Genomic DNA, 9182 nt, shown 5'->3' with positions numbered 1-9182 from the left:
GGGATTATCGTCCGATTTGGTTTTAGGTCTTCCCTGGTTGCAGATGCATAATCCCACGTTTAACTGGAATACTGGGGATCTTACCAAATGGGGTAATGAATGCATGACTTCATGTTTTTCTGTTAATTTTATTTCTCTCCCTGAGGAGGTGAACACTCTACCTGAGTTTATTCAGGACTTCGCTGATGTTTTTTCTAAAAAGGCCTCCGAAGTGTTACCTCCTCATAGAGAATACGATTGCGCTATCGATTTGGTACCAGGAGCTAAGCTCCCTAAGGGTAGGATATTTAATCTCTCTTGTCCCGAACGTGAAGCCATGAGAGAGTATGTTGTGGAATGCATGGCCAAGGGTTACATTCGCTCTTCTACGTCTCCGGTAGGTGCTGACTTCTTCTTCGTAGAGAAGAAGGATGGTGGTCTTAGGCCGTGCATCGATTACCGAAACTTGAATAAGGTCACTGTAGGGAACCAGTATCCCCTTCCTTTGATTCCTGATCTCTTCAATCAGGTTCAGGGGGCCCAATGGTTCTCTAAGTTTGATCTTCGGGGGGCTTATAACCTTATCCACATCAGAGAGGGGGATGAGTGGAAGACTGCGTTTAACACGCCCGAAGGTCATTTCGAATACCTAGTCATGCCCTTTGGGTTGTGTAATGCTCCCGCGGTCTTCCAGAATTTCATAAATTAGATTTTAAGAGACTACCTGGGGGTATTTCTTGTCGTGTACCTTGATGACATACTTGTGTTTTCCAAGAACTGGTCCTCCCACATTAAGCATGTCAGGAAGGTGCTAAAGGCCCTTCGGGAAAACAAACTCTTTGCTAAAACCGAAAAATGTGTGTTTGGGGTGCAGGAGATACCATTTTTGGGTCAAATCCTCACTCCTAATGAATTCCGCATGGACCCTGCCAAGGTTAAGGCTGTGGCTGAATGGGTCCAACTTGCCTCCCTGAAGGCGTTACAGTGCTTCCTGGGGTTTGCTAATTATTACAGGAGATTTATTGCTAACATCTCGGTCATCGCTAAGCCTCTTACGGATCTTACTCGCAAAGGTGCTGATCTCCTCCACTGGCCTCCGGAGGCGGTCCAGGCTTTTGAGGTCCTTAAGAAGTGCTTTATCTCGGCCCCAGTGCTGATTCAGCTAACCAAATGGAGCCACTCATTGTGGAGGTTGACGCCTCCGAGGTGGGAGTGGGGGCTGTCTTGTCCCAGGGTACCAGAACCCTCACCCATCTCCGTCCCTGTGCCTACTTCTCCAGGAAGTTCTCACCCACTGAGAGTAACTATGACATTGGCAACCGCAAACTCTTAGCCATTACATGGGCATTTGAAGAGTGGCGCCACTTCCTGGAGGGGGCTATGCACCAGGTAACGGTCCTTACCGACCACAAGAATCTGGTTTTCCCAGAATCTGCCCGGAGGCTAAACCCGAGAGAAGCTCGATGGTCGTTGTTTTTTACTAGTTTCAAATTTTTGGTCACCTATAGGGCTGGGTCTCAAACTATTAAAGCTGATGCACTGTCGCATAGCTTCATGGCCAGCCCGCCTTCGGAGGAAGATCCTGCTTGTGTTTTGCCCCCAGGTATAATCATTTCCTCTGTTGATTCTGACTTAGTCTCCGAAATTGCGGCTGATCAAGGTTCAGCTCCCGGGAACCTTCCTGAGAACAAGCTGTTTGTTCCCCTCCATTCCAGCTAAGGGTACTCAGGGAAAATCATGACTCGGCACTGTCTGGCCATCCAGGCATCCTGGGTACCAAGCACCTCATTGCCAGAAACTATTGGTGGCCTGCGTTGCCTAAAGACGTTAAGGCCTACATCGCCGCTTGTGAAATTTGTGCTAGGTCCAAGACTCCCAGGTCCCGACCAGCGGGCTTAATATGTTCTTTGCCCATTCCCCAGAGACCTTGGACCCATATCTCCATGGATTTTATCACCGATCTGCCTCCATCTCAAGGCAAGTCGGTGGTGTGGGTTGTAGTAGACTGCTTCAGTAAGATGTGCCACTTTGTGCCCCTCAAGAAACTACCCAATGCTAAGACGTTAGCTACCTTGTTTGTCAAACACATTCTGCGTCTCCATGGGGTTCCTGTCTATTGTTTCTGACAGAGGGGTACAATGTGTTTCATTGTTTTGGAGAGCTTTCTGTAAAAAGTTGGAGATTGATCTGTCCTTCTCCTCGGCCTTCCATCCTGAAACTAATGGCCAAACCGAGAGGACTAATCAGTCTCTAGAACAATATTTAAGGTGTTTTATCTCTGACTGTCAATATGATTGGGTCTCCTTCATTTCTCTCGCCGAATTTTCCCTTAATAACCGGGTCAGTAACTCGTCAGGGGTCTCCCCCTTTTTTTGTAATTTTGGGTTTAATCCACGGTTCTCTTCCGTTTCACCTGGTGGTTCCAACAATCCCGAGGTAGATGTCATTCATCGGGAACTGTGCACAGCCTCGGCCCAGGTTCAGAAGAACCTAGAGGCGTCCCAGAGCCTACAAAAGACTCAGGCAGATAGAAGACGTTCTGCTAACTCCTTGTTTGTGGTCGGGGATCTGGTGTGGCTGTCTTCAAAAAATTTGCGCCTTAAAGTTCCGTCCAAAAAATTTGCTCCCCGGTTTCCCTTAGCTTCTGTGTGCCCTTGTCTGTTTGTCTGTCGTACACATATTGAGCGTATGGACTGTCGCCCAGTTGTACGCCGTCGCCTAGGACGGGCCGTGCAAGTAGGCAGGGACTGAGTGGCGGGTAGATTAGGGCTCACCTTCTGTCTCCCTACCCCGTCATTACAGGGGGGCTGTGTGTGGATCAATCTACAGGGGGCTCTGGTGGATGATTTTTCCATTGACCGGTAGCAGAGTTACACAACTGGAAAAAAAAATCCCCATCATGTAACTCTGCTACCTGTCAATTGAAAAGTCATCAACCACAGGGTCTCCCTCTTGACTTTCATTGTTCTTAGCCTTCTGGTTTGTCCTGCAGCAGCTGCTGCCGTGATGATCAAATGTTATATCCAAGATAGGAAAAGTAACACAAAGACGATATAACCGGATACATAATATCTGTGATATCCGGGCAGTCTAGAGATCTGCAGTGAGAATGTGCGCACGTTATTTGAAGAAGGATCTGGCTGTGATTTTATGTGTTTATGCGGAATATTGGGCATGGTTAGGGAGGCGTGGCTTAAAAAGTCCCTCTTTTCCGAATTCAAAAGTTGGGAGGTATGCCGTTTGCCTCCGTTCCGCTAGGTTTCTGTTTTTTTCATGGAAACAATAACACAGTCGGTAGCCCTATTGCTTCTGTGAAAAAAAACTGAAACATAGCAGAACGGAGGCAAACGGAAACCAACTGAAACAAAAAATATACCACTAAAATCAACGGTGATACAAGCGGAAGCGAGCATTTCCGTTTAGCTTTCAATTCATCTGTTCCTCTGACGGAACAGATGAACGGAAAGCTCAAACGGAAGTCAAACGCTCATGTGAACAGGCCCTAATATTGCAAGATACAGGGATGCGGTGCTAGCGACAGCAAAATACATGCATTAGCGCTGAATGGCTGGAACATGCCCGACCATTCAGCACCTTACAATGACGCTGATTGGCTAGCGGCGCGATGATGTCATCGCGCTGCTTCCATGCTTGAAAGGCGCTGATTGACGGGGCAAGTCATTCTGCCCCGCCAATCAGCGTCATTGAACGATGTGTCGTTCAGCACCTGCCGACCCTCTCAGAAGAGATCATGTTTGCATTGCCAGTCAACAGCGTGGGTTTTTGTTTTTTTCTCATAAAACTGTGGGGGGCATTATCTATAGTGGGGGCTATATCTACAGGGGAGAGGGGTTGTCTATATGTGGGCCACTATATACAGGGGGGGTCTATATGTGTGGATGTGGGGCACTAGCTACAGGGGTGGTCTGTATGTGGGAATGTGGGGCACAATCTACAGGGGGGTCTATATGTGGGGATGTGGGCCACTATATACAGGGGGGCCTATATGTGGGGATATGGGCCACTATAAACAGGGGGTCTATATTTGGGCCACTATTTACAGGGGTGGTCTATATGTGGGCCACTATATACAGGGGGGTCTATATGTGGGGATGTGGGCCACTATATACAGGGGGATCTATATGTGGGCCACTGTCTACAGGGGTGTTCAATATGTGGGGATGTGGGGCACTATCTACAGGGGGGTCTATATGCGGGGCACTATATACAGGGGGAGCTATATGTGAGACTACACAGGGTGGGCTATATGTAGAGCACTATTTATAGGGGAGCTATTTTTAGGGCACTTTCTATAGGGGTGGGCTATATGTGGGACACTATATACAGGGGAAGCTATATGTGAGGGGCTTCTATGTAGGTCACTATCTGCTGAGGCTCTATGGGGGTCACTATTTACAGAGGGCTATGGGGGCACTATCTACAGGGGGCACGGTGTGTGTGTGTGTGTGTGTGTGACAGTGTATGGTACGATTATAATCAGGGACGCAGTGTATTGTGCTTTATTATACTTAGAGCTGTTGAGAATTGTAACTTTGTTTATAGGTGCAGAAATGTTTTAAAAGTGAGAAGCTGAAGACATCTGAGCGGAAAACTGCAGAAATGGGTTGCGGCCGTTAGAAATCCATCATAGAGGTCTGGACCGGAGGGAGAAGAAAAGAACTAGAATCTGAGACGTCACCGGTGAGTCACTTAATGTAAATGTTTATTCTGCCACAAATCTGTAATGTAGTCACTGTATGATCTGCAGCGAGATGATGGGTGGTATGATTTTTTTTTGTGAAACAGCATCTCCCAGCATATCCTCACCATTGTTCGGGCCATGCTGGGAGCAGTAGTTTTACGCCGTACAAACCTATACGGCAGGGGTTGCACTAAATTGAGCTATATTTGTTCTGGTGTTGTAAATATGTACTGATCTTGGTTCTGATGCTATATGTAAGTACTGAGCTTCGTTCTGGAGCTGTATATATGTATGAGATTGGTTTTGGTGCTGTATATATGTAATGAGTTTGGTTCTGGGGATGTATTTATGTACGGAGGCTGGTTCTAGTGCTGTATTTATGTACTGATCTTGGTTGTGGCACTGTATATATTTCAGAGCTTGGTTCTGAATCTAATTATATAGGATATATTTATAATAACAAAATTGCAGGGCAGATGGAATTGTTCTCAATTCATTGTATATTTAATGGGAACCTGTCTGGTAGTTTTAACACCATGCGGTAATACTTGACCTGAAAATATTTCCAAACATTCCCTTGTATGTTTTTTTCAGATGCAGCAAAATCCTTAAAATCCACTTTTAAAATGTCACACACTATATGCTAATTACTTATTAGAGGGTCATGGGGCAGTGCCGCTATCCTGAAGAGTCACAAAGTCCTGCCTTCAAACCCACCTTTCCATGTTTGAGTGACATCTCCCTGGCTGATACAACTTTCTCGGATGCACCATTGCCTTGTAGCACTATACACAAGGGAGGGGACTGTGTGGCACTATACACAAAGGGGGCTGTGTGGCACTATACACAAGGGGGAGCTGTGTGGCACTATACACAAGGGGGAGCTGTGTGACACTATACATATGGGGGAACTATATGGCACTATTTACAAGGGGAGGGCTGTGGCTCTATTTACAGGGAGCTGAGTGTGGCACAATCTACAGTGGTCTGTGTGTGGCACTTTCTACTAAGGGGGGCTGTACTGCACTTTCTACTAAGGGGGGGCTGTGTGGCACTATATACAAGGGAGGCAGGCTGTGTGGCACTATATACAGTGGGAGCTGTATAGCGCTATATACAGTGGGGGCTTTATGGTGATATCTACAGGGGGCTGTATGGCACTATCTACAAGGGGGAGGTGGGGGCGCTATCTACAAATGGGGTGTGACACTGTCTATAGGCAGGGCTATATAGCACTGCCTACAGGGGGGCTGTATGGGACATTCTACAGGGGGCATTATTTATAAGGGGGGCTGCTTGTGGCACCCGGGGGTGGGGCCCAGTCAAGAGATTGCTATGGGGCCCAGTCTTTGCTAGTCACGCCCCTGGCTAGAATGGATCCCATAGCTTTCTATAGGATCTCTTCTGGCACGTGGGACATAAGCTGTGGAGCCAAATTTGTGTTGGAGCTGGATCCAAAAACGTTACCTGCAGCGTTTTTGTGTCCAGCTCCCTGGGAGGTCCGGTGCTATATCCTATCTTAAGAGAGACTGAGGTTGAAAGGAAGGGGATCACTTCAAATAGCCATATCTCCGGGTGTGGACCACCTAAAACAGTTATTCTGGTCGTATATGAAAGTTGAGATTCTAATCTTTCATATGACACCAGGAATGGAAGCTGTATACTATATGATCAGGCTGTGTTGCTGGGCAGTGAAGGGGAGAAGCTGTATGAAAATTCTACGGCGTCATACAGAACACATTACACCACCCAGAGTAAAAAAGAAAGAGTCATCTCCTATTTGGCAAGTATAGCCAAATTAGCATATTTAGAAAGATGCACATAACTTTGCAAATAATAAAAGTTTTTTTTTAAAAATACACTGTAGTTGTCAGCACCATAGCGCCTATTCGATTAGTTAGAAGATAGTGAATTGATATACTAGTGACAGATCCTCTTTAATGTACTGTTTGCCGGATGAATCCCGAGTGCTGCAGCATCCATTGCCGATGCTCTGGCCTGGGATTCCGCTACTAGAGGGAGCCCCTGATGTCCCTGTCCATATATGGTCAGGGACATCAGGTGTCCTCCTGGACCGGAATCCCCGGCCAGAGCGTTGCCAATGCTCTGGCTGGGATTCCACTCATGGAGAAGCCACTGATGTCAATATCCATATATGGACAGTGACGTCAGGGGTCCTCCTTGACCGGACTCCCCGGCTAGAGCGTTGCCGACGCTCTTTCTGGAATTCCGCTACTGGAGAAGCCACTGATGTCACTATCCATATATGGACATTGATGTCAGGGGCTCCTCCTGGACCAGAATCCCCGGCCAGAGCATTTCTAGAGGGAGCCTCTGACGTCCCTGTCTAGATATGACATTGATGTCAGGTGCTCCTTCAATGCTCTCGCCGGGGATTCCAGTTCAGGAGGACCCCTGTAGTCACTGTCTATCAATGTACAGTGAAGTTAGGTGCTCCTCCTGTTACAGAATCCCCGGCCAGAGCGTTGTCGACGCTCTAGCCGGGGATTCTGTTCCTAGACGGAGCCCTTGACGTCACTGTACATATATGGACAGTGACGACAAAGGTCCTCCTGAACCGGAATCCCTGGCCAGAGAGTTGGAGGAGCCCCTGACGTCAATGTCATATATAGACAGGGATGTCAGGAGCTCCCTCTTGTAGCGGAATCTCTGGCCGGAGCATTGCTGATGCTCTGGCCGGGATTCCGCTTCTGGAGAAACCACTGACTTAACTATCCATATATGGACAGTGACAACAGGGGCTCCTCCTGGAGCGGAATCCCTGACCAGAGAGTTTCCGACGCTTGGGTCGGGGATTTCGCTCCTAGAAGGAGCCCCTGATATCCCTGACTATATATGATATTGACGTCAGTAGCTCTTCCAGGAGCGAATCCCTGGTCTGAGTGTTGGCAATGCTCCGGCTGGGGATTCCACTCCTTGAGGGAGCCCCAATGGCACTATCAACAGGGAGATAGCACTATAGATAGGGGGACATGGGTGGCACTATCTACTGGAGGTGTGGGTGGCACTATCTACAGGCAAGGCATGGAGCGCATTACCTACAGGGGGCTGTGTGACACTTTCTACAGGGGGTGTGTGTGAGTGGTGCTATCTATAGGGGGCTGTGTGGCATTATATACAGAGGGCACTGTGGCATTATCTACAAATGAAATTCATACGTTTTTTTAAATGGACAGTGAAAAACTGATGCAAAACGAGTCAAAATCTGCCATCAGAAACGGAAACACGGACACAGAATGAATACAAAACGGATGCAAAATGGCCAAATGCGGATAAAGACAGCCGGATTTAACCATCGACATCCGGACCCTGTCGTGTGAATAGAAACAACAAAAAAGAAAAAATTGTGGAAAAGCCTGATGGCAACTGATACATTTTTGCATCAGTTTTTGCATCAGTTGTAATCACTTAAGAGATGAAAAACTGGTGCTGTTGCAACTGATATATGTGAATGCACCCTTAATGCACCATCAAGTATGAGTATGTCTTCGATATTCTATTGTAAAGACAGCCTTAGGATTGGGCAATAGTAGGACCAGCAGGGGACAGTGTGAACCCTTCTTGTCACCAAGTGATTTGACTTGGGGCTACTCCAGGGAGTAGAGTCTAAGGCCTCATTCACACGAGCGTGAATCACATCTGTGTGCTGTGCGTTGAAACAACGCACAGCATACGGACCTATTGATTTCAATGGGGCCATTCACACATGCGTGATTTTTCTGCTGCGAGCGTCTGCTGCGTAAAACTCACTGCATGTCCTATATTGGTGCCTTATCACGCACCTACATTCCCATTGAAGTCGTTGGGTGCGTGAAAACCACGCACCGCACACGGATGCACATCTGTGTGCGGTGCGTGATTTACGCTTTAATTCAATTGAAAGTAAATTTGCTTTTTATGCCTCGAATTACGCCTGAAAAGACAGCTCCAATACGTCGGCAAACATCTGCCCATTGCTTGCAATGGGTTTTAGGATGTTCTGTGCAGACGAGCTGTAATTTTATGCGTCGCTGTCAAAAGACGGCGCGTAAAATTACGCCCGTATCAAAGAAGTGCAGGACACTCCTTGGGACGTAATTAGAGTAGTTTTTCATTGACTCCATTGAAAAACAACTGCAATTACGTCCGTAATGGACACGGCGAAAAACGCGTGCACTTGTAAAAACATCTGAAATTCAGGAGCTGTTTTCTCCTGTTTTCAAGGCATGCAGCTAGATCTTCAGAACAGCAAATGTAGCAATAGATCTGGGCATGCAGCAGAGGTTCTATACAGTGACATAGCAATAGGTCAGGGCAGGCGACAGGCACGGATGGCAAAGGGCGCAAGCTGGCTCTTTAAGAATATCAGGGTTTGGCCCCATGCACACGACCGTAAAAACGCCCGTAATTACGGGCCGTAATTACGGGCCCATAAACGTCTATTGGCCACGGGTACTTTCCCGTTTGCGTACATGAAGGTGCCCGGGCCGTTGATAAATAT

Source organism: Rhinoderma darwinii, chromosome 2, assembly GCF_050947455.1.
Source record: "Rhinoderma darwinii isolate aRhiDar2 chromosome 2, aRhiDar2.hap1, whole genome shotgun sequence".
NCBI classification, from domain to species: Eukaryota; Metazoa; Chordata; class Amphibia; order Anura; family Rhinodermatidae; genus Rhinoderma; species Rhinoderma darwinii.
This window is presented reverse-complemented; position numbering follows the sequence as displayed.